This window comes from Thalassophryne amazonica, chromosome 4, assembly GCF_902500255.1.
Source record: "Thalassophryne amazonica chromosome 4, fThaAma1.1, whole genome shotgun sequence".
Taxonomy (NCBI): domain Eukaryota; kingdom Metazoa; phylum Chordata; class Actinopteri; order Batrachoidiformes; family Batrachoididae; genus Thalassophryne; species Thalassophryne amazonica.
In genome coordinates, this window is record NC_047106.1 from 138,049,723 (window position 1) to 138,072,630 (window position 22,908).

Genomic DNA, 22,908 nt, shown 5'->3' on the forward strand with positions numbered 1-22,908 from the left:
CGCTCCACAGATATTTAGGAGGTGCATTCTTAAGGGCCTTCATAGTACGAAAGACGTAGAAACCGAAAGAAAACACAGTGCGAGCAGCTGGAACGTGTTGCACCACATCACACCTCTGCTGTGGAGAAAAAAACACACACACCATAAAAAAACACTACAAATTATTGAATCCCCCTTATCGAGCAGACAATACAAGTATGAACCGTCTGTTACCAAGAGGAAACGAGGTACCAAGAGGAACCGTCTGTTCTGCTGTAGATGACCCATGGTCACAGACGTGCAGTAATGACATGACATGAATGAAGCAGTGCACTCTTATCATGTCCACATCTGCTAGTCCAGCGTGTCCAGTCAGTCCAGCATGTCCAGTCGGCCCCGTGTGTGTGTCCTGCCTGGCACGCGTGTCCTGTGAGCATTGTGCCACAGGACAGACACCGTGTCATGTGGAACAGAGCTCACATGGGTGATGTGACATTCAGATCGCCTGCTGCGTTTTCACATGATCTGACGGTCCGTTTCACCTGGGGCAGCCTGTCAATGTGCGCGTTGTGCGCTCGTTCGCTCGTTCGCTCTAGCCCATCACAAAAGCAATATGTGTTTTTATGTATTTTCATGTGAGGACAGCAGGCATACACACGTGCGTCATGGTGGGCAATTGTAAGGTCATGTCCTTCAAAACACGGTATGTGTTCTACAGCTGTGACGTCCAGGACAGAGATCTCAACACCAACATGTCACTCTCTGTTTCTGTGTTATATGGTCATTCATTTTAGTTATTTTGTTATGTATTTGTGTATGTAGTTTTTGTAGTACTTATTTATATACCTGTCCTAGCTGTGGTTTCTGTGTTTTTAATGTGACACGTCGTGTGCACTGAGTCGTCATTTGCAGCTGTCAGTAAGTCTCAGACCGGCGATCAGCTGAGAGGCGCCTTGCCATGCTGTGTGCGGTCAGATGTGCCTGGCCAGTCCCCATCTGTACATACATATCAGCATTTCATGCAAGTGTCACCCCCCGAACGCCACGTGTTGGGGGGGCGGGGGCACAAAACACACACACGCGCCACATGTGTTGCAGAGGGAGCGGGGGCGTGAAACACACGCACACCACATGTGTTGGGGGAGTGGGGGGGGGGGGGGCGTGACACAGAAAAAGATGATGGTGACCTTCTATATTTATATGATATAAAATGTTTGTTTTCAGACAGGTGCTGTCCGGTAGACAGCTGTATCTGCTGAGACATGGAAAAACAAACAAACAAACAATAATGTACACATGCACACACATGCACAAGTGTTGCCCAAACTGAACGTGCAATGTAAAACGGTCAGAAAAGCCACCAGAGTGCGGAATAAAGTGTGCAGTGTGTTGCACATGTTAGGAAAGCAAGTATTTTCTTTGTCTTTTGCTTTAAATGGAAATGATCTGCTGCTGGCCACGCCCGGTTTCAAGATGAAACCTGAAACATACAAAAAATAAATAAATAAAACCATTTTGCACAACATGACGACTTTAAGGCAGTGATTGTGAACACTGGGGGCACATTTAGGGCAGTGATTATGAACACTTGGGGAACATTTAGGACAGTGATTGTGAACACTAGGGGAACATGTAGGGCAGTGATCGTGAACACTGGGGCCACTGGTGGCCTGCTGAGTGGAGAGTCATCCTGTCCGTAGCCATGGAAATCAGGATGCTGCAGGTTTCTGTGCCAGTCTTGAAGGAGAACTGAAAACTTGGAATCTGGGACCAGGACCAGGCGGGGACGCAAAGAGCCAAGACCGGGAGCTTGAGTTTATCATCGGGAAGCTCCGACATTTTAGGCTCTTGGAAGCTGCAGGAACATGCGATCAAGGTCACAGAGGAATCAGGCTCGGTCCTCACATGATCAATCTCTGGATCATGGGTCTTGGATCATGGAAGCATCTGGAAAGGCTCATGGATCGTCAGCGTAGACTCTGGCCTCAGGGCAGGAAAACCAACCAAGGATTCGGCCACAATCAACTCAATCAACTTTTTTCTTATATAGCGCCAAATCACAACAAACAGTTGCCCCAAGGCGCTCCATATTGTAAGGCAAGGCCATACAATAATTATGAAAAACCCCAACGGTCAAAACGACCCCCTATGAGCAAGCACTTGGCAACAGTGGGAAAGAAAAACTCCCTTTTAACAGGAAGAAACCTCCAGCAGAACCAGGCTCAGGGAGGGGCAGTCTTCTGCTGAGACTGGTTGGGGCTGAGGGAAAAAACCAGGAAAAAGACATGCCGTGAAGGGGGGCAGAGATCGATCACTAATGATTAAATGCAGAGTGATGCATACGGAGCAAAAAGAGAAAGAAACAGTGCATCATGGGAACCCCCCCACAATCTACGTCTAAAGCAGCATAACCAAGGGATGGTCCAGGGTCACCCGATCCAGCCCTAACTATAAGCCTTAGCGAAAAGGAAAGTTTTAAGCCTAATCTTAAAAGTAGAGAGGGTATCTGTCTCCCTGATCTGAATTGGGAGCTGGTTCCACCGGAGAGGAGCCTGAAAGCTGAAGGCTCTGCCTCCCATTCTACTCTTACAAACCCTAGGAACTACAAGTAAGCCCGCAGTCTGAGAGCGAAGCGCTCTAATGGGGTAATATGGTACTACGAGGTCCCTAAGATAAGATGGGACCTGATTATTCAAAACCTTATAAGTAAGAAGAAGAATTTTAAATTCTATTCTAGAATTAACAGGAAGCCAATGAAGAGAGGCCAACACGGGTGAGATATGCTCTCTCCTGCTAGTCCCCGTCAGTACTCTAGCTGCAGCATTCTGAACCAACTGAAGGCTTTTTAGGGAACTTTTAGGACAACCTGATAATAATGAATTACAATAGTCCAGCCTAGAGGAAATAAATGCATGAATTAGTTTTTCAGCATCACTCTGAGACAAGACCTTTCTGATTTTAGAGATATTGCGTAAATGCAAAAAGGCAGTCCTACATATTTGTTTAATATGCGCTTTGAATGACATATCCTGATCAAAAATGACTCCAAGATTTCTCACAGTATTACTAGAGATCAGGGAAATGCCATCCAGAGTAACGATCTGGTTAGACACCATGCTTCTAAGATTTGTGGGGCCAAGTACAATAACTTCAGTTTTATCTGAGTTTAAAAGCAGGAAATTAGAGGTCATCCATGTCTTTATGTCTGTAAGACAATCCAGCAGTTTAGCTAATTGGTGTGTATCCTCTGGCTTCATGGATAGATAAAGCTGGGTATCATCTGCGTAACAATGAAAATTTAAGCAATACCGTCTAATAATACTGCCTAAGGGAAGCATGTATAAAGTGAATAAAATTGGTCCTAGCACAGAACCTTGTGGAACTCCATAATTAACTTTAGTCTGTGAAGAAGATTCCCCATTTACATGAACAAACTGTAATCTATTAGACAAATATGATTCAAACCACCGCAGCGCAGTGCCTTTAATACCTATGACATGCTCTAATCTCTGTAATAAAATTTTATGGTCAACAGTATCAAAAGCAGCACTGAGGTCCAACAGAACAAGCACAGAGATAAGTCCACTGTCCGAAGCCATAAGAAGATCATTTGTAACCTTCACTAATGCTGTTTCTGTACTATGATGAATTCTAAAACCTGACTGAAACTCTTCAAATAGACCATTCCTCTGCAGGTGATCAGCTAGCTGTTTTACAACTACCCTCTCAAGAATCTTTGAGAGAAAAGGAAGGTTGGAAATTGGCCTATAATTAGCTAAGATAGCTGGGTCAAGTGATGGCTTTTTAAGTAATGGTTTAATTACTGCCACCTTAAAGGCCTGTGGTACATAACCAACTAACAAAGATAGATTGATCATATTTAAGATTGAAGCATTAAATAATGGTAGGACTTCCTTGAGCAGCCTGGCAGGAATGGGGTCCAATAAACATGCCGATGGTTTGGACGAAGCAACCAATGAAAATAACTCAGACAGAACAACCGGAGAGAAAGAGTCTAACCAAATACCGGCATCACTGAAAGCAGCCAAAGATAACGATACATCTTTGGGATGGTTATGAGTAATTTTTTCTCTAATAGTCAAAATTTTGTTAGCAAAGAAAGTCATGAAGTCATTACTAGTTAAAGTTAATGGAATACTCAGCTCAATAGAGCTCTGACTCTTTGTCAGCCTAGCTACAGTGCTGAAAAGAAACCTGAGGTTATTCTTATTTTCTTCAATTAGTGATGAGTAGAAAGATGTCCTAGCTTTACGGAGGGCTTTTCTATAGAGCAACAAACTCTTTTTCCAGGCTAAGTGAAGATCTTCTAAATTAGTGAGACGCCATTTCCTCTCCAACTTACGGGTTATCTGCTTTAAGCTACGAGTTTGTGAGTTATACCACGGAGTCAGACACTTCTGATTTAAAGCTCTCTTTTTCAGAGGAGCTACACCATCCAAAGTTGTCTTCAAAGAGGATGTAAAACTATTGACGAGATACTCTAACTCCCTTACAGAGTTTAGGTAGCTACTCTGCTCTGTGTTGGTATATGACATTAGAGAACATAACGAAGGAATCATATCCTTAAACCTAGTTACAGCGCTTTCTGAAAGACTTCTAGTGTAATGAAACTTATTCCCCACTGCAGGGTAGTCCATCAGGGTAAATGTAAATGTTATTAAAAAATGATCAGACAGAAGGGAGTTTTCAGGGAATACTGTTAAGTCTTCTATTTCCATACCAATGAACTACCAGCCTGGGATTATATAGCCCGCTCCTCATCAGAGGCTTATACACGGCAGGTGAGTGGCCGTGATGAGCGGTGATGCGCAGCAGGTGAGACTCGGCTCTGTGTGTGCCATCTGGGGGAAAACACTCAGAACTACACACAGGGTAAAAAGGCAAGAGAGAGAGAGGCAGGGCAAAGGCTAACCATGACACCTGCACAGTAATAAGGTCGGCCCTGTTCTGGTCAAAGAGGTCTTGGGACACAACTTATTTACCTTAAGGCAGACGTAGAGGCCAGCAGAAGCCTTAAAATCCCTCATCACAGAGCCTGGGTTTGACTTTCAGCATCAGGTGAAATACAGCAGGGTGTTCATGCAACACAGGTCAAGGCAGATCTCCAGGTGGGTAACTTTTGTTAATTATAATGAATGAACTAATGTGACAGAATACATGTGAGCCTTCATTAAAATGAACTAATTTTTTTTACATTGTTCATCTCTTCAGTTATTCTACATGTAGTAGCGACTTCTTGTAATCACTCTGGTAGTCCATCGCTTTAGATGATGACATCTGTGCCAGACCCTCAAGGGGGATGGATCCTCTGATGACTTCTCAACCCAAAGGCTGAAGCACACAGCTTTTCACACCTCCTGCACTGATGGGTTGATGTAGCTGGGTTGGCCGATGCTGCTTTATGCCGCCTGTCCCTTGCAGCTTCTAGACGTTTCCTCCTCTCTTCCTTGAACATAGTTGTGGCTTTAGAGATGGCAGCCCTCCAGGCTGGTTGATCAGCGGCAGCTACTTCAAACTCAGATGGCTGGATACCGCACCACTGAAGGTTGTTCTTCAGAAGGTCTTTGTACCTCAGTTTAGGTCTACCCCTCCGGCGGGAGCCCAACTTGAGCTCCCCGTACATCAGCTGTCTGGGGATACGGCAGTCATCCATCCTGCTGACATGACCAGACCATCGTAACTGAGCCTTCAGTAGCAATGCCTCAATGCTTGTTGTGTGGGCTCTATCCAGTATTTCCTGGTTGGTAATTTTGTCTTGCCAGCAGATGTTCATGATTGTACGCAGTGACCTCATGTGGAATTTTGTAGTTGCTTTATGTGGCGGCGGTACAGAGTCCATGTTTCACATCCATACAGGAGTGTAGGGATTACTACGGCCTTGTAGATTTTAAGTTTTCTGGACAGTTTGACTCCTCTGTGCTGAAGAACCTTAGCTCTCAATCTGCCCAATGTCTAACTGGATTTCCGGATTCTGCATGTGATTTCTCTATCCAGCGATCCGTCTGCTGAGACTGTGCTTCCAAGATATGTGAAGTGTTCCATATTTTGCAGTACAGCTGAGTCGATGATGATATTAGGTGCAGGTAAAGTTCTATTTGGTGCAGGTTGCACTAACACCACAGTTTTTCCAAGGCTGATTGTTAGGCCAAAGAGTTTTGACGCTTCCACAAAATGGTCTATAATGTGTTGTAGGTGATTTTTCATGTGTGCCATGAGAGCACAGTCATCTGCAAACAGAGCTTCTAGGATAAGTCTTACCACAGTCTTTGTTCGGGCTTGCAGGCGGCGTAGATCAAAGACCTATCCATCTGAGTGGTATTTAATATATATCCCGAGGTCAAGCTCTTTCACAGTGTGTAGAAGGACTTGTGTGAAGAACAAGTTGAATAGCACTGGTGCAAGTATGCAGCCTTGCTTCACACCTGTTGAGATGTTGAAGGGGTTGGAGAAGTCCCCACCGACCAGAACCTGTGCTGTCATGTTGTCATGGAATAGCCTCACAAGTGTAAACTTTTGTGGGCATCGCAGTTTGGTGAGGATAGTCCACAGTGCGTCCCTGTTGATGCTGTCGAAAGCCTTGGTTAGGTTGATAAACACAGCATAGAGGTCCATTCTCTGCTCGATGCACTTCTCCTGGACTTGACGCAGAGCAAACACCATGTCTGTGGTGCTACGACCTGGGTGAAACCCACATTGTGCCTCGGGGAGGTTGCTCTCAGACACGTTGCTGATCAATCTGTTAAGGAGGATGCAAGCTAGGATTTTTCCAGTGATGGAGAGCAGAGGTATTCCTCTGTAGTTATCACAATCTGATTTTGATCCTTTGTTTCTGTACAGTGCTACAATTGTGGCATCTCTGAAGTCTCACGGCATGCATTATTTTTCCCAGATTGTAGATAGGATATCATGGAAAGCTTGGAAAGCTGCTGTACCCAAGGACGTGTACAGTTCTGCTGGGATTCCATCTTTTCCTGGTGCTTTGTGTCGTGCCCCGCCCAGTTCCAGGCTTCAGTCCTTATTTTCCCTCTTTCTTTGGTTCTACTTCTTCTGCCCCAGCCTTGTTTTATTAATTGCCATTTTCATCGTGTGTTTATTCTGTTCTATTTTTGCTTTGGCATATTCTTCTTTGTTACTTTTATACTTCAGCCATGTTCCAGTTCCGTTCTATCAATCAATCAATCAGTTTTATTTATATAGCGCCAAATCACAACAAACAGTTGCCCCAAGGCGCTTTATATTGTAAGGCAAGGCCATACAATAATTACGTAAAAACCCCAACGATCAAAACGACTGGATGGTTCAGGGTCACCTGATCCAGCCCTAACCATAAGCTTTAGCAAAAAGGAAAGTTTTAAGCCTAATCTTAAAAGTAGAGAGCGTGTCTGTCTCCCTGATCTGAATTGGGAGCTGGTTCCACAGAAGAGGAGCCTGAAAGCGGAAGGCTCTGCCTCCCATTCTACTCTTACAAAACCTAGGAACTACAAGTAAGCCTGCAGTCTGAGAGCGAAGCGCTCTATTGGGGTGATATGGTACTATGAGGTCCCTAAGATAAGATGGGACCTGATTATTCAAAACCTTATAAGTAAGAAGAAGAATTTTAAATTCTATTCTAGAATTAACAGGAAGCCAATGAAGAGAGGCCAATATGGGTGAGATATGCTCTCTCCTTCTAGTCCCCGTTAGTACTCTAGCTGCAGCATTTTGAATTAACTGAAGGCTTTTCAGGGAACTTTTAGGACAACCTGATAATAATGAATTACAATAGTCCAGCCTAGAGGAAATAAATGCATGAATTAGTTTTTCAGCATCACTCTGAGACAAGACCTTTCTAATTTTAGAGATATTGCGTAAATGCAAAAAAGCAGTCCTACATATTTGTTTAATATGCGCTTTGAATGACATATCCTGATCAAAAATGACTCCAAGATTTCTCACAGTATTACTAGAGGTCAGGGTAATGCCATCCAGAGTAAGGATCTTGTTAGACACCATATTTCTAAGATTTGTGGGGCCAAGTACAACAACTTCAGTTTTATCTGAGTTTAAAAGCAGGAAATTAGAGGTCATCCATGTCTTTATGTCTGTAAGACAATCCTGCAGTTTAGCTAATTGGTATGTGTCCTCTGGCTTCATGGATAGATAAAGCTGGGTATCATCTGCGTAACAATGAAAATTTAAGCAATGCCATCTAATAATACTGCCTAAGGGAAGCATGTATAAAGTGAATAAAATTGGTCCTAGCACAGAACCTTGTGGAACTCCATAATTAACCTTAGTCTGTGAAGAAGATTCCCCATTTACATGAACAAATTGTAATCTATTAGATAAATATGATTCAAACCACCACAGCGCAGTGCCTTTAATACCTATGGCATGCTCTAATCTCTGTAATAAAATTTTATGGTCAACAGTATCAAAAGCAGCACTGAGGTCTAACAGAACAAGCACAGAGATGAGTCCACTGTCTGAGGCCATAAGAAGATCATTTGTAACCTTCACTAATGCTGTTTCTGTACTATGATGAATTCTAAAACCTGACTGAAACTCTTCAAATAGACCATTCCTCTACAGATGATCAGTTAGCTGTTTTACAACTACCCTTTCAAGAATTTTTGAGAGAAAAGGAAGGTTGGAGATTGTCCTATAATTAGCTAAGATAGCTGGGTCAAGTGATGGCTTTTTAAGTAATGGTTTAATTACTGCCACCTTAAAAGCCTGTGGTACATAGCCAACTAATAAAGATAGATTGATCATATTTAAGATCAAAGCATTAAATAATGGTAGGGCTTCCTTGAGCAGCCTGGTAGGAATGGGGTCTTAGTGAGATGCCATTTCCTCTCCAACTTACGGGTTATCTGCTTTAAGCTGCGAGTTTGTGAGTTATACCACGGAGTCAGGCACTTCTGATTTAAAGCTCTTTTTCAGAGGAGCTACAGCATCCAAGGTTGTCTTCAATGAGGATGTAAAACTATTGACGAGATACTCTGTCTCACTTACAGAGTTTAGGTAGCTACTCTACACTGTGTTGGTATATGGCATTAGAGAACATAAAGAAGGAATCATATCCTTAAACCTAGTTACAGCGCTTTCTGAAAGACTTCTAGTGTAATGAAACTTATTCCCCACTGCTGGGTAGTCCATCAGAGTAAATGTAAATGTTATTAAGAAATTATCAGACAGAAGGGAGTTTTCAGGGAATACTGTTAAGTCTTCAATTTCCATACCATAAGTCAGAACAAGATCTAAGATATGATTAAAGTGGTGGGTGGACTCATTTACATTTTGAGCAAAGCCAATTGAGTCTAATAATAGATTAAATGCAGTGTTGAGTCATTCTCAGCATCTGTGTGGATGTTAAAATCGCCCACTATAATGATCTTATCTGAGCTAAGCACTAAGTCAGACAAAAGGTCTGAAAATTCACAGAGAAACTCACAGTAATGACCAGGTGGACGATAGATAACAACAAATAAAACTGGTTTTTGGGACTTCCAATTTGGATGGACAAGACTAAGAGTCAAGCTTTCAAATGAATTAAAGCTCTGTCTGGGTTTTTGAATAATTAATAAGCTGGAATGGAAGATTGCTGCTAATCCTCTGCCTCGGCCCGTGCTACGAGAGTTCTGGCAGTTAGTGTGACTCGGGGGTGTTGACTCATTTAAACTAACATATTCTTCCTGCTGTAACCAGGTTTCTGTAAGGCAGAATAAATCAATATGTTGATCAATTATTATATCATTTACTAACAGGGACTTAGAAGAGAGAGACCTAATGCTTAATAGACCACATTTAACTGTTTTAGTCTGTGGTGCAGTTGAAGGTGCTGTATTATTTTTTCTCTTTGAATTTTTATGCTTAAATAGATTTTTGCTGGTTATTGGTGGTCTGGGAGCAGGCACCGTCTCTACGGGGATGGGGTAATGAGGGGATGGCAGGGGGAGAGAAGCTGCAGAGAGGTGTGTAAGACTACAACTCTGCTTCCTGGTCCCAACCCTGGATAGTCACGGTTTGGAGGATTTAAGAAAATTGGCCAGATTTCTAGAAATGAGAGCTGCTCCATCCAAAGTGGGATGGATGCCGTCTCTCCTAACAAGACCAGGTTTTCCCCAGCAGCTTTGCCAATTATCTATGAAGCCCACCTCATTTTTTGGACACCACTCAGACAGCCAGCAATTCAAGGAGAACATGCGGCTAAACATGTCACTCCCGGTCCGATTGGGGAGGGGCCCAGAGAAAACTACAGAGTCCGACATTGTTTTTGCAAAGTTACACACCGATTCAATGTTAATTTTAGTGACCTCCGATTGGCGTAACCGGGTGTCATTACTGCCGACGTGAATTACAATCTTACCAAATTTACGTTTAGCCTTAGCCAGCAGTTTCAAATTTCCTTCAATGTCGCCTGCTTTGGCCCCCGGAAGACAATTGACTATGGTTGCTGGTGTCACTAACTTCACATTTCTCAAAACAGAGTCGCCAATAACCAGAGTTTGATCCTCGGCGGGTGTGTTGTCGAGTGGGGAAAAACGGTTAGAAATGTGAACGGGTTGGCGGAGTACACGGGACTTCTGTTTAGAACTACGCTTCCTCCTCACAGTCACCCAGTCGGCCTGCTTTCCCGGCTGCTCGGGATCTGCCAGAGGGAAACTAACGGCGGCTAAGCTACCTTGGTCCGCACCGACTACAGGGGCCTGGCTAGCTGTAGAATTTTCCACGGTGCGGAGCCGAGTCTCCAATTCGCCCAGCCTGGCCTCCAAAGCTACGAATAAGCTACACTTATTACAAGTACCATTACTGCTAAAGGAGGCCGAGGAATAACTAAACATTTCACACCCAGAGCAGAAAAGTGCAGGAGAGACAGGAGAAGCCGCCATGCTAAACCGGCTAAGAGCTAGTAGCTGCGCTAAGCTAGCGGATTCCTAAAAACACACAAAGTGAATAATGTGTAAATAATTTAGAGGTGATTCAGCAGAGGGAGTGCTTTAGTTAAGGCACTTGAAGATTACACTGTGAAACAAATCGTTATCTAGGTAACTAGATCAATCTAACTGCACAGATTAAACAGCTAACAGATACAGCAAAACACCGCTTTGCTCCAGAACAGGAAGTGATACAATACCGCAGTGAGAGCCAACCACCAGTAGAGGCAAGCAAGCTAGTTTTGTTCTATCAGTCTGTTTTCATGGTTTATTAATTAGTTAGTGTAATATGTAGTACTTTGATGCCAGGTTTTGTCATCACTTAGTTTCTGTTTTTCTTATGGTTTTGTCTGTCTGTGCCACTTAGTTTTGTCATAGTGTGTTATTTCCCATGATTCTGTTTATCATGTTCTGGTATGCTTTTCAGTCCTGTTCGAGTTTAGATTCCTATTCATGTTTTTCTTGTATGATCTCTAGTTGTCTTGTCTGTAATTCTCTTCACTGCTCACTTGCACCTGTCTGTCTCATCCTGTCCTCGTCTGCTCGGTGTCTGCACTCTTCTCAGTTCTCACGTGTTCACTCCCAGCTTCATTGTTATCAGAGAGTAAGCTGAGCGACCTTATGTCAAAAACTGATTTATGGCCCTGTCAGCCAATCAGAATTGACTACGTCACTAAGCCCCACCCCTAATCCCGCCCCTTATGACATCACAGCCAATCAGAATCGATTACATCATTATGTCCCGCCCCTAGCCCCTCCCCTAGCCCCGCCTCCAAGCCCCGCCCCTGGCTCCTCCCCTAGCCCCACCCCAAGCTCCGCCCCTAACCTCCCCTCCCACCCGGGTCTAATATTTTAATGTCATTTTATTTCATGAATTAAAGAACGATTAAAAAAAATACCTAGATCTTTTTTAATGTATTAAAGAATTAACTAATTCTGAAATAATTAAACATAAATCAGTGTCTAATATTTAATACCCCTTTAATATTTTTTAATTCTTAAATTAAAGCGCGTCCTTTTATGGTTTTTAATGCCTCAATTAAAGAAGGATTTAAAAAATACCCGTATCTTTTGCACAATTATGGGAGGTTTTCTTCAATTTAGTGATTAAACATGAATATTTTAATACCCCTTTAATATTTTTTAATTCTTAAATTAATGCGTCTCCTTTGCTGTTTTTTAATTCTTAAAATAAAGAAGGGTTAAAAATAACCGTCTCTCGGCTGTAACGGCTGTAAGTCTTTGCAGCAAGACGGTCAAATACCCACGCATAGAGCTCCTCACGGAAACATGACCCCACGGCTGTAATACCTGTTACAGACGCTAGCTGTGTGCGTGTGTGTCTGTCGGGGGGTGTGTGTGCATGTGTGTGTGTGTGTGTGTGTTTCGGAGGTGTGTGTGTGTGTGTGTGTGTGTGTGTGTGTGTGTGTGTGTGTGTGTGTGTGTGTGTGTGTGTGTGTGTGTGTGTGTGTGACCTGCGCAGCGGGGGTGTCACGCCGGATGGTCTTTTATAACATAGTAGAGAAGCTTGAATCTTTGGTTGAAGCTTGAATGTTTTATTACATCCGATTTCCTGATGACGGGGTCGTTCGCTGGGCTTGTTTGAAGACGGAAAAACAAAGCTTATTCTTAGTCACGATAGATGCAGTTTCTTTTAAGATATTACCCGGTCGATCAGGGGCTGCGGGACACCCGCTGATCGGAGATGCCGCCCGAGGTGATGAAGACGGAAAAAACAAAGTTTCTTCTCAGTCACGTCCCCCTGTGGGAAGGAGTCACCGCTCATTTCCACTACGACTGGTGAAGAGTGAAGGCGTCTGGACCCCGCGATGGGTATAAAATAGAATTAATTTGCGGTAAAAAAAAATCCCCTGGTCCTGAAAAACCATGTTGTTTAATTAAGTTTTGCAGAGTGCGAAAACCACATCAGCTTTCAGGGTAAGTGATTTAAGTAATCTTTTTTGATAGAAATGACTGTTTTTAAATGATGCACGCGGTCTGAAACTGTGTCTTTTTTAGACAAAACCATGCACACGCTCCAGAGTGCGTTCGGACCCGGCCTCGGTAATATATTTGAAATATCAGAGAATATCTGCTTGCGAGGGTGATGCTTTTTATTTATTTATTTATTTTAATTCTAGAAATCAAGTCAGAGCCCCCTGAAGAAGTTCGAAGGCTGGAAGCTCCGACTTCACCACGCAGATGTAAGTACACCGACCGAAATTAAATCACGGTTAAAACTCTGGAATAACCCGATTTTTTCTGTTACAGCCCGTGGAGAAGCGGGTCAGCGGCAGAGAACCGTAAAACGATCCACGGATTTACACGGTAAGGAGTCGGAGTTTATGTATTTATTTATTTAAAATATTTAATAACTAAAGTTTTTCTCCTTTTTTTTCAGCACGCGGTGGAGGGAGACCGTCTATTTTCCATCGAGACGCAAGGCTCGAAGATATTCTGAGCTGGGATTAATTTCATCTCGCAACTTTTTTGAAAATGTGTATTCTGTTTTTTTCTTATTCCGATGGAACGGGAGAATTCATTTTGAAGAGGTATATTAATTGATTTTCTTGAAGTAGATTCATCCTGGTACGGATTTTAAAAGATGGAAGGAGAGAATTCAGGTCGGGAAAAAACTTCGGACGTGTATTGGATTTAAACGCTTAAATAATCGACTCAGCGGGGAGCGCTCCTGGAACAGATGGCCCATTACCCGAGGCGTTAAATTCGCCGCCTCGAAATAACATCGAGTCCGGAGAGAGACTTTTAAGCCGTGTTCGTTTAACACCGCTAAATGATGCTCTTAACAATTTGGCGGCTGAACGAGAATTGGAAGAAATTAACCCCTACATCATTTCTGCGATTAACGCGATAAATTCGACGGTCCAGTCTGATACTGAAGAGCCCCCTGACCCCCCGCACACCCTGCCTCCAGACGAGTCCGGTCCCGCGGCGTTGAACCAGGTACGTCTGACTCCTCTAAATAACGCCGTAAACCTCCTCGCGTGTGAAGTTAATCCTCACGTCCAATCCGCAGTGGATGAATTAAATCAAATGCCTAATGACGCGCGCGTTTTTTCACCTTTAAGAAGTCCATCCCCACGCAATGCGCACGGAGAAGATATTTTAAACAGAGCTCGTTTAACCCCGATAAACGCGGCAATCTCTGTTTTGATGGAAGGCGGGAATGATGCACGACCGGGGTCCAGCCGACACTCTCCCATGACGGGCGGTGGGGCTGCTAACGTCATCAGGAGACCGGCTTTTAACAATATCGAAATCAGGCAGCCTCTAAATTTCCACCGTGTCGACGAAATTCCGGACTATGCGGAATTTTATCGTAATGTCATTGGGACTCTTCAGAACTCAGTCGAAAAGGCTTTAACACACGCCAGGGCCGGGGACTTTATCCAAATGGAGATTCGTGGGGACTCAGTCTACAACGAGGCCACTTTGATCAGCTCATATAACGACGCGGGCGATGTGACGGCCTTCCAAAATCTGCTAGAACGATTGATACAATCGAATTCCAACGTTTTATCCGACGACCACTAATGTCCAAGTCATCCGCAACCAGAACGGCATGGGGAAACGCAGAATAGATGACCTTCTCCATCACGAGGTTCTGAGGAAAAAATCCAAATGCCTTAATATCGTGTATAATCCTGACAACAGTTTATGTTTCGCGATAAACCTCGTTCAGTTATTGAATCCTCATCTGACTACGCACGAGGCGGAGCAGCGCGGGCTGGCGTTACAAATTAGCGTTGGATTAACGGCTGCTACGCCGGTATCTTTAGAGCAGGTGGGAAAATTTGAAAACGTTCTGGGTTGTAAAATTGTGGTGTTTTTCAGAGCTGAAGGGGAGAGAACGCTGACAAAATTCCAAACAGGAATACCGGCGCAGCAGAAAACTCTTTTCGTTTTTCTGTTTAATAATCATTTTTACGGAATCACCGATTTAAAGAGATTTTTGGGAGTGAGATATGTATGCGAGTTTTGCTTTGAGGGGTACAATAACCCCGCCTCCCATAATTGTCCGTCATATTGTAAAATTTGTGAATCCACGCAGTGTTACGAGAAAAATAACCCGGTATTCTGCAGCGAATGTAACAAGAAGTGTCGCTCGCCCGCCTGTTACAGCCTGCATAAACAACCGAAGTATCGTCCTTTGTAAGTTTGTTAATGTGTGTGATAACAGAAAAAAATGCCCTCGATGTAAACGCGAGTATTACGTAGCATTTTCTAAAAACAGCGCTCCGCACGTGTGTAAGCAGAAGAGGTGTCATATATGCGGCGAGGCTCTCCAGGAGCCGGGCGAGGGTCACCTCTGCTATATGACGCCGGTCAAAGCTGAAGAGACGCATTCAGAGAAATATGTTTTTTATGACTTTGAAACGTATGTCGATAATAACGGGGAACACGTGCCGTTTTACGTCAGCGCTGTAACAAAGACGGGTGATTTTTGGAGCGCATGGGGGACAGACTGCGTAGCCCGCTTCTTTAAACATTTTAGAACGAGAAAATTCAAGGAATACGTGTTCATCGCTCACAACTCAAAAGGTTTTGACGGCTATCTGCTTCTAAAGTATTTAGTCCAGCAGGGCGTAACCCCCGCTGTGATTATGACCGGGAGTAAACTATTACTCATGACAGACGCCGCCTTTAAACAGAAATATATAGATTCGTTATCTTTCCTTACAATGCGCTTATCTCAGATGCATAAAGCTCTGGGAATCCGGCTGAAAGACGAAATCGTCCGCAAAGGTTACTTTCCGCACCTGTTCAGTTCAGAAAAAATCTGAACTATGTCGGTCCGTACCCTGACTCTGCAGCTTACGGGGTCGCAAATATGTCAGAGGGAGAAAGAGAGGAATTTAACGCGTGGTACGTGAGCAAAAAAAACGCGATTTTTGATTTCCGTTATGTATTGTGATAACGATACAAAAATCCTGGCTGTAGCCTGCTCCAAATTTATGGCTGATTTCATCGCTGAAACACACGTGGATCCTTTTACCTGCGTTACAATCGCCTCGGTGTGTATGAAAGTCTTCCAAACTAACTTTCACGCTCCAAAAACGCTGGCGATCCCCTCCGCCGACAATTATAGAACGAAGCATAAAAAATATTCAGACGTGGCCGTGCAGTGGTTAGAATGGGTTGCTGAGACGCGAAACATTACCATCGATCACACTCTAAACAGGGGCGAGAAAAAAATAGGAGGTTATTATGTTGATGGGTATGCTCAGATTGACGGGCGGATAAAAGTGTGGGAGTTTCTCGGGTGTTTTTACCACGGGTGTGCAACGTGTTTTACACAGCACGAAATAAACCCTCTCACAAACACCTCATTTGGAGAGCTCCACGCAGCGTGTCAGAAAAAAATAGCCTTTCTGCGGGCTATGGTGGGCGTCACCCTCAGCGTAATTTGGGACATCAGTGGCTTGAAATGAGGCTGAGGGATGAGAACGTTCGCCGTTTCCTCAGCCGCAGGGGGTTACCGCGGCCCCTCGAACCTCGCGACGCTTTATACGGAGGTCGGACTTGCGCGTCCCATCTGAGGTACACGGCTAAGCAAGATGAGAGGGTCTATTACGTCGACGTGACCTTGCTGTATCCTTACGTTAACGTAAATTTCACATATCCTACGGGGCATCCGGAAATTATCGAGAGAAATTTCCGAGACCCCAGGACTTATTTCGGGCTCATCAAAGCCATCGTGTATCCACCCCGGGGGCTAAAATTCCCCGTCCTCCCACACAGAACTCCTCACAGTAAACTGGTGTTTACTCTGTGTCGCACCTGCGCTGATGAAAATAATCAAGCGGGAGCGTGCACATACAGTCTGCAGCAGAGAGCTCTGTCTGGGACTTGGACGACCCCGGAATTCCACAAAGCTCTGGATACAGGCTACGTTGTAGCTAAGATTTTTGAAGTCTGGCATTTTGAGGAAAAAAGTGATAAAATCTTTGAGGGGTACATAAACACCTTCTTAAAACACAAGCAGGAAGCCTCCGGTTTCCCTCCCGAATTTGATAAAGACCCCGAGAGCAGAGAAAAATATATCACGGACTACTGGCTGAATCAGAAGATTTGTTTAGACCCAGAAAAAAATCAGTCACAATCCGGCAAAACGACAGATGACTAAGATCTGCCTCAACTCCTTCTGGGGGAAATTCGCCCAGAGGTCAAATCTGACGCAGACCGCGCTCGTTAAAAACGCTGACGATCTGTTCAGGTATCTGTTTTCTGAAGAGTACGAGGTCACATATCTAACATTCCTCAGCAGTCAGGTGGCTATGGTTCAATGGAGGTACGGCCCGCGGTACGTCAGCCGACCGGGTAAAGCCGTCAGTATTTTCATCGCAGCGTTTACAACGGCGTACGCGCGTTTGACCTTGTACAGTTTTATGGAGGCTGTGGCAAATCCTGACAGGATTCTGTATTATGATACCGATAGCCTGATTTACGTTTGTAGGTGGGGTGAAACCCCGCTGCCTACCGGTAATTATCTGGGGCAGCTCACCGATGAGTTGAACGGCGACGTCATCACAGAGTTTGCAGCAGCGGGGGCCTAAAAGTTACGCATATAAAACCGTACGAGGTAAAACGGTCATGCGTGTGAAGGGGATCACTCAAACCCACGAGAGCTGTCAGAAAATAAACTTTGACACCGTCAAAGATCTGGTCGAGGGTTATATAAAAGACCCCGCCCTCGCTGCATCTATCAAAACACTGCAGCAGGGAATTAAACGTCATAAAAGCAGTTTCAGTTTGACAAACGTGTCATTTCAAAAATCCTTCAGGGTGGTGTATGACAAGAGGCGTCTTTTAAAGGACGGGGAAACCGAACCGTTCGGATTTTGAAACATGTCTCACTCGGGAAATACGGTGGAGTTTGACCCCAGACTTCAGCCCCCATTCTCCTGTCTCATCGTTGGACCGAGTGGTTCGGGAAAGAGTGTGTTTGTGAAAACATTGCTGGAAAATTGTTGCCACGCTATGAGATATGTGCCTGACAACGTTGTATGGCTGTATACATCTGAACAACCTCTGTATTCTGAACTGAAGAATAAAAATATTAAATTTGTAAGAGGACTCCCTGACTCATTTCTGGACGAACGCCTTTTCCCTGAAGGTCAGAGCCATCTGGTTATTTTGGATGATCTCATCTTTCAAGCAACGGATCATCCTGAAGTTGTAAGAATTTTCACCCAGTACAGACATCACCGGAATATGAGCATCATCATGATCACACAGAACGTGTTTCATAAAGGGAAATACAATCGAACCATCAGCTTGAATTGTAATTATATGGTGCTGTTTAAAAACCCCAGAGACAAGTTACAGATGAACATTCTGGCTCAGCAAATGTTTCCCGGCAGAAAACAATTTTTTTTGGAGGCTCTTGATGATGCTACGAGCGTACCTTACGGGTATTTATTACTGGATTGCACGCAGGAGTGTCCAGATCAGTTCAGACTCAGATCGGGATTACTCCCGCACGAGTGGCCCACGGTTTATTTACAGAAAGATAAACGGATATGAGCTCTCTTTTAAAAAGGAATGCCCCCGCTCTTAAAGCGCTAATCAGAGCCGGGGCGAGGAAGCGTCACCACAGCCTGAAGACCTGCAGGCCGGAGCTTCTGAAAACTTTATCCGAGGTCGCTTTGAATATATTAAAGGGGAATATCGCCTTGAGCGACTCTCAATTCCGTGCCTTGAAAAAACGAAAAAGAGTTTTACGTCTTCTGGCCGATAGAAAAACCAGTTACAAAAGGAAGCGGGGAGCGCTGATTCAGACGGGCGGCTTTCTCCTGCCTCTGCTCGCCGCCCTGCCCGTTATAATGAGTCTAATACTGCCCAGAGGATAATGGCGTTCAAAGCGGCGCAAAAGATGTTTTTACTGACTCCTCAACAGATGCTTCAACTCGGACATTCCGTTCCGCCGAGCGGAAATAACATCAGACAAACGGCGGAAAATGATTTAGACTCGCGAATGCGGGCCGTGCTGGAGGAACGTACTCACTCCCCTTATGAAAAAAAAGTATGAGGCTCTGCTGCAGCGCTATTTAACCCTGATCAAACAGGGGGAACTCAAATCACACGTTTCACCCCCGCAAGAGACTTGCGTCGCTAAGCAACCTGAGGAGGAGGGGGTGGAGGAGGAGGAGGAGCTGGATGAGACTGTGACAGAGGTCCTGAAGAATATCCCCTCCAGAGAGCGTAGAAACGCTGAATATATTATGAGGAAATTGTTGATGGGTGATACACGCTGGAGTCCGTCGGGGGAATTTATTTACAAGGGGAAAGTCGTGAGGGGGTCTCACGCCATAGATCTTATGAAACATCTCGGATCCTCGTTCAAGAAATCGAGCCCTCCTACAGGTTGGGTGAAGTTCCTCAATATTTTACAGGAGCGGAACATTCCGGTGGCGTGCGTATCAAACCCGCAAGCCCGCGAGCAGTTTCAGAAGCTTAAAAAAGGACGGAGCAGCTCGCCGGATGAAACCCTTCTTTTAACCGATTCGCCGGCCAGGAAGAAACTTAAGAAAAAAAAAAGACTTCCAACGCTGGGAAGGTTTCTCCCCATAAAAGGAGGTTGTCGAATTAAAAACTGACTGGATATTATGATCAAGATTTTTAAAATACATCGCAGTCAGACACGTTTTTGTATATTGTTACTAATAAAACACCGACTGAAACTCATCTCCGGGCTTCATCACTTTTATTCGGCATATGGTTTAAAAACAACTTTCACCACTTCTCTACTTAATAACAACGATGCAAAAAAAACGAAAAACATTAAAGATATGATCGGGAGGTTGTCCTAAGACGGGGGTTACATTTCCACGTGAAAAAACATTTAAAAAAAATTTAGTATCAAAGGTTAACACAAGCTGTCACAGCATTTAAAAGTGTGCGAAGGTCCTGGTAGCTGGATACAGGAGGTATTGCCCCTTTTCTTAAGGCAATTACGATATCTTTTCACAAAATCAGAAACCAAATCATCATTTGCGATAGTATTTTCGGTGTATAAAGACAGCACATCTTGGTATGTCACCCCGGTGGCGCTGATATATATTTAATACACGCAGTGACCTTTATTTTATTTGTAAATATTCACAAAAAGGAAACATGGAAATAGAAATGGAAAAAATATGAGTATGTACATATGTATGTACGGATATATTTAAATCTCTTTGGTGTTAAAGATATGTAGATGTTTTGTTCATGTGGTTTCTGACATGTCTGGAATAAATTAAAGTGAACCGGAATCTTGGAACCTGAGCTTTATAACTTATATTAGGCTGAAGCTGGGAAAACTAATTCTCCTGTAAGTAGCGTTTTATTCTTTTAGTGCAACTATTAAAAGGTCCACTATTTCTGTATTATCCGTCATGACTTTGCTATCCATCCACTTTTGTTCATAATATGGGACCACTACACGCGTGGGGCTGGGGATATTTGCATCTTAAAGTGTGTGTCTGTGTGTGTATTTGGGGTGTTTAGCGCAAAAGGTCGCACCTCTTTTGACAAACCGGGCCAGCGTCACAGGTCCCGTTTGAAGCAATATTTTTATGAGGTCCTGCTGTGTCCCTCGGTCCGAGGTGTCAGGTTAAATCCCCTGATCGATGATTACGTGTGTTTTTTGGGTCCACCATAAAACCTGATACTGGTGGGAAATGAGCTTGTTTTGGAGGCTGGTCCAGTTTTCTGTCCCGCCTCCTGCTGCAGTGTTTTTCAATCTTCTTCACAGACTAAAGTTAATTATGGAGTTCCACAAGGTTCTGTGCTAGGACCAATTTTATTCACTTTATACATGCTTCCCTTGGGCAGTATTATTAGACGGTATTGCTTAAATTTTCATTGTTACGCAGATGATACCCAGCTTTATCTATCCATGAAGCCAGAGGATACACACCAATTAGCTAAACTGCAGGATTGTCTTACAGACATAAAGACATGGATGACCTCTAATTTCCTGCTTTTAAACTCAGATAAAACTGAAGTTATTGTACTTGGCCCCACAAATCTTAGAAGCATGGTGTCTAACCAGATCGTTACTCTCTGGATGGCATTTCCCTGATCTCTGGTAATACTGTGAGAAATCTTGGAGTTATTTTTGATCAGGATATGTCATTCAAAGCGCATATTAAACAAATATGTAGGACTGCCTTTTTGCATTTACGCAATATCTCTAAAATCAGAAAGGTCTTGTCTCAGAGTGATGCTGAAAAACTAATTCATGCATTTATTTCCTCTAGGCTGGACTATTGTAATTCATTATTATCAGGTTGTCCTAAAAGTTCCCTAAAAAGCCTTCAGTTGGTTCAGAATGCTGCAGCTAGAGTACTGACGGGGACTAGCAGGAGAGAGCATATCTCACCCGTGTTGGCCTCCCTTCATTGGCTTCCTGTTAATGCTAGAATAGAATTTAAAATTCTTCTTCTTACTTATAAGGTTTTGAATAATCAGGTCCCATCTTATCTTAGGGACCTCGTAGTACCATATTACCCCATTAGAGCGCTTCGCTCTCAGACTGCGGGCTTACTTGTAGTTCCTAGGGTTTGTAAGAGTAGAATGGGAGGCAGAGCCTTCAGCTTTCAGGCTCCTCTCCTGTGGAACCAGCTCCCAATTCAGATCAGGGAGACAGATACCCTCTCTACTTTTAAGATTAGGCTTAAAACTTTCCTTTTCGCTAAGGCTTATAGTTAGGGCTGGATCGGGTGACCCTGGACCATCCCTTGGTTATGTTGCTTTAGACGTAGACTGTGGGGGGGTTCCCATGATGCACTGTTTCTTTCTCTTTTTGCTCCGTATGCATCACTCTGCATTTAATCATTAGTGATCTATCTCTTTTTCCTGGTTCTTTCCCTCAGCCCCAACCAGTCTCAGCAGAAGACTGCCCCTCCCTGAGCCTGGTTCTGCTGGAGGTTTCTTCCTGTTAAAAGGGAGTTTTTCCTTCCCACTGTGGCCAAGTGCTTGCTCATAGGGGGTCGTTTTGACCGTTGGGGTTTTTCATAATTATTGTATGGCCTTGCCTTGCAATGTGGAGCGCCTTGGGGCAACTGTTTGTTGTGATTTGGCGCTATATAAGAAACAAGTTGATTGATTGATTGATTTTTCCTTCATTCCAGCCGCTGACCGGAGCAGACGTTCATTCTCTCGGAATGAAGTTTTCTTTTTCTTCAGAGTGCGAAAGTCTTTCACGGCAAGTGATTTAAGTAATCTTTTGATAGAAATGCTTCTGTTTTTTTTTTTTTAAAAAAAACAGCCTCGGCGGTAAACATTTTTAAATGATGTTTTTTTGTTAGATAGAGCCCCACCGTGAGAAAAGTTTATTCTGATGGAGCAGAAGAATTCACCCTGACAAATTAACCCCAGAGGATCATTTAGACGACACGACGCACCAGGGACAGACTCTCCTTTATGACGTAAGAAAATCAGCTCATAACTTTTTAAAGTGTAAATATTTCATTAATAAGTATGGTCTGTGTTACAGTTTGTGGATATTCTGTTAGGAGTTTATTTAACGCTGTTTAATCAAGTTTTTTCCCCCAGACACAGCAGCAGAGATGTAGTAAACCCTCTGAAATCTCATTTATATTAAAAATACAGGTTAATAACACGGAGCTGGTGTGTTCTAACCGACGGAGGTCTGTCGAACCGTCAACAGGGCGCCGCGGGGACGGACTCGTGTTACACGGTAAGAAGAAAAAATCACATCATGACGTTTTTTTTAAAGTGTAGGCTAAATATTTAATAAGTCGCATCTTTTCTTTCAGTTTGTGGCGAGACGTGACCGTCGCTCCTGCAAGATGCCCGGAGGTTCGAGGATATTTTGGACTGGTATTAATGAATGTTTTTGAGAGAGAATAATTGCGATGCATAAAAAGTTTATTCTGGTTTAACGAGAAGAAGAAGAAGAATTCAGGCCGACAAATTAAGCCCAGAAGGTTATTAGACGACACGGGGAGCCGGAGAG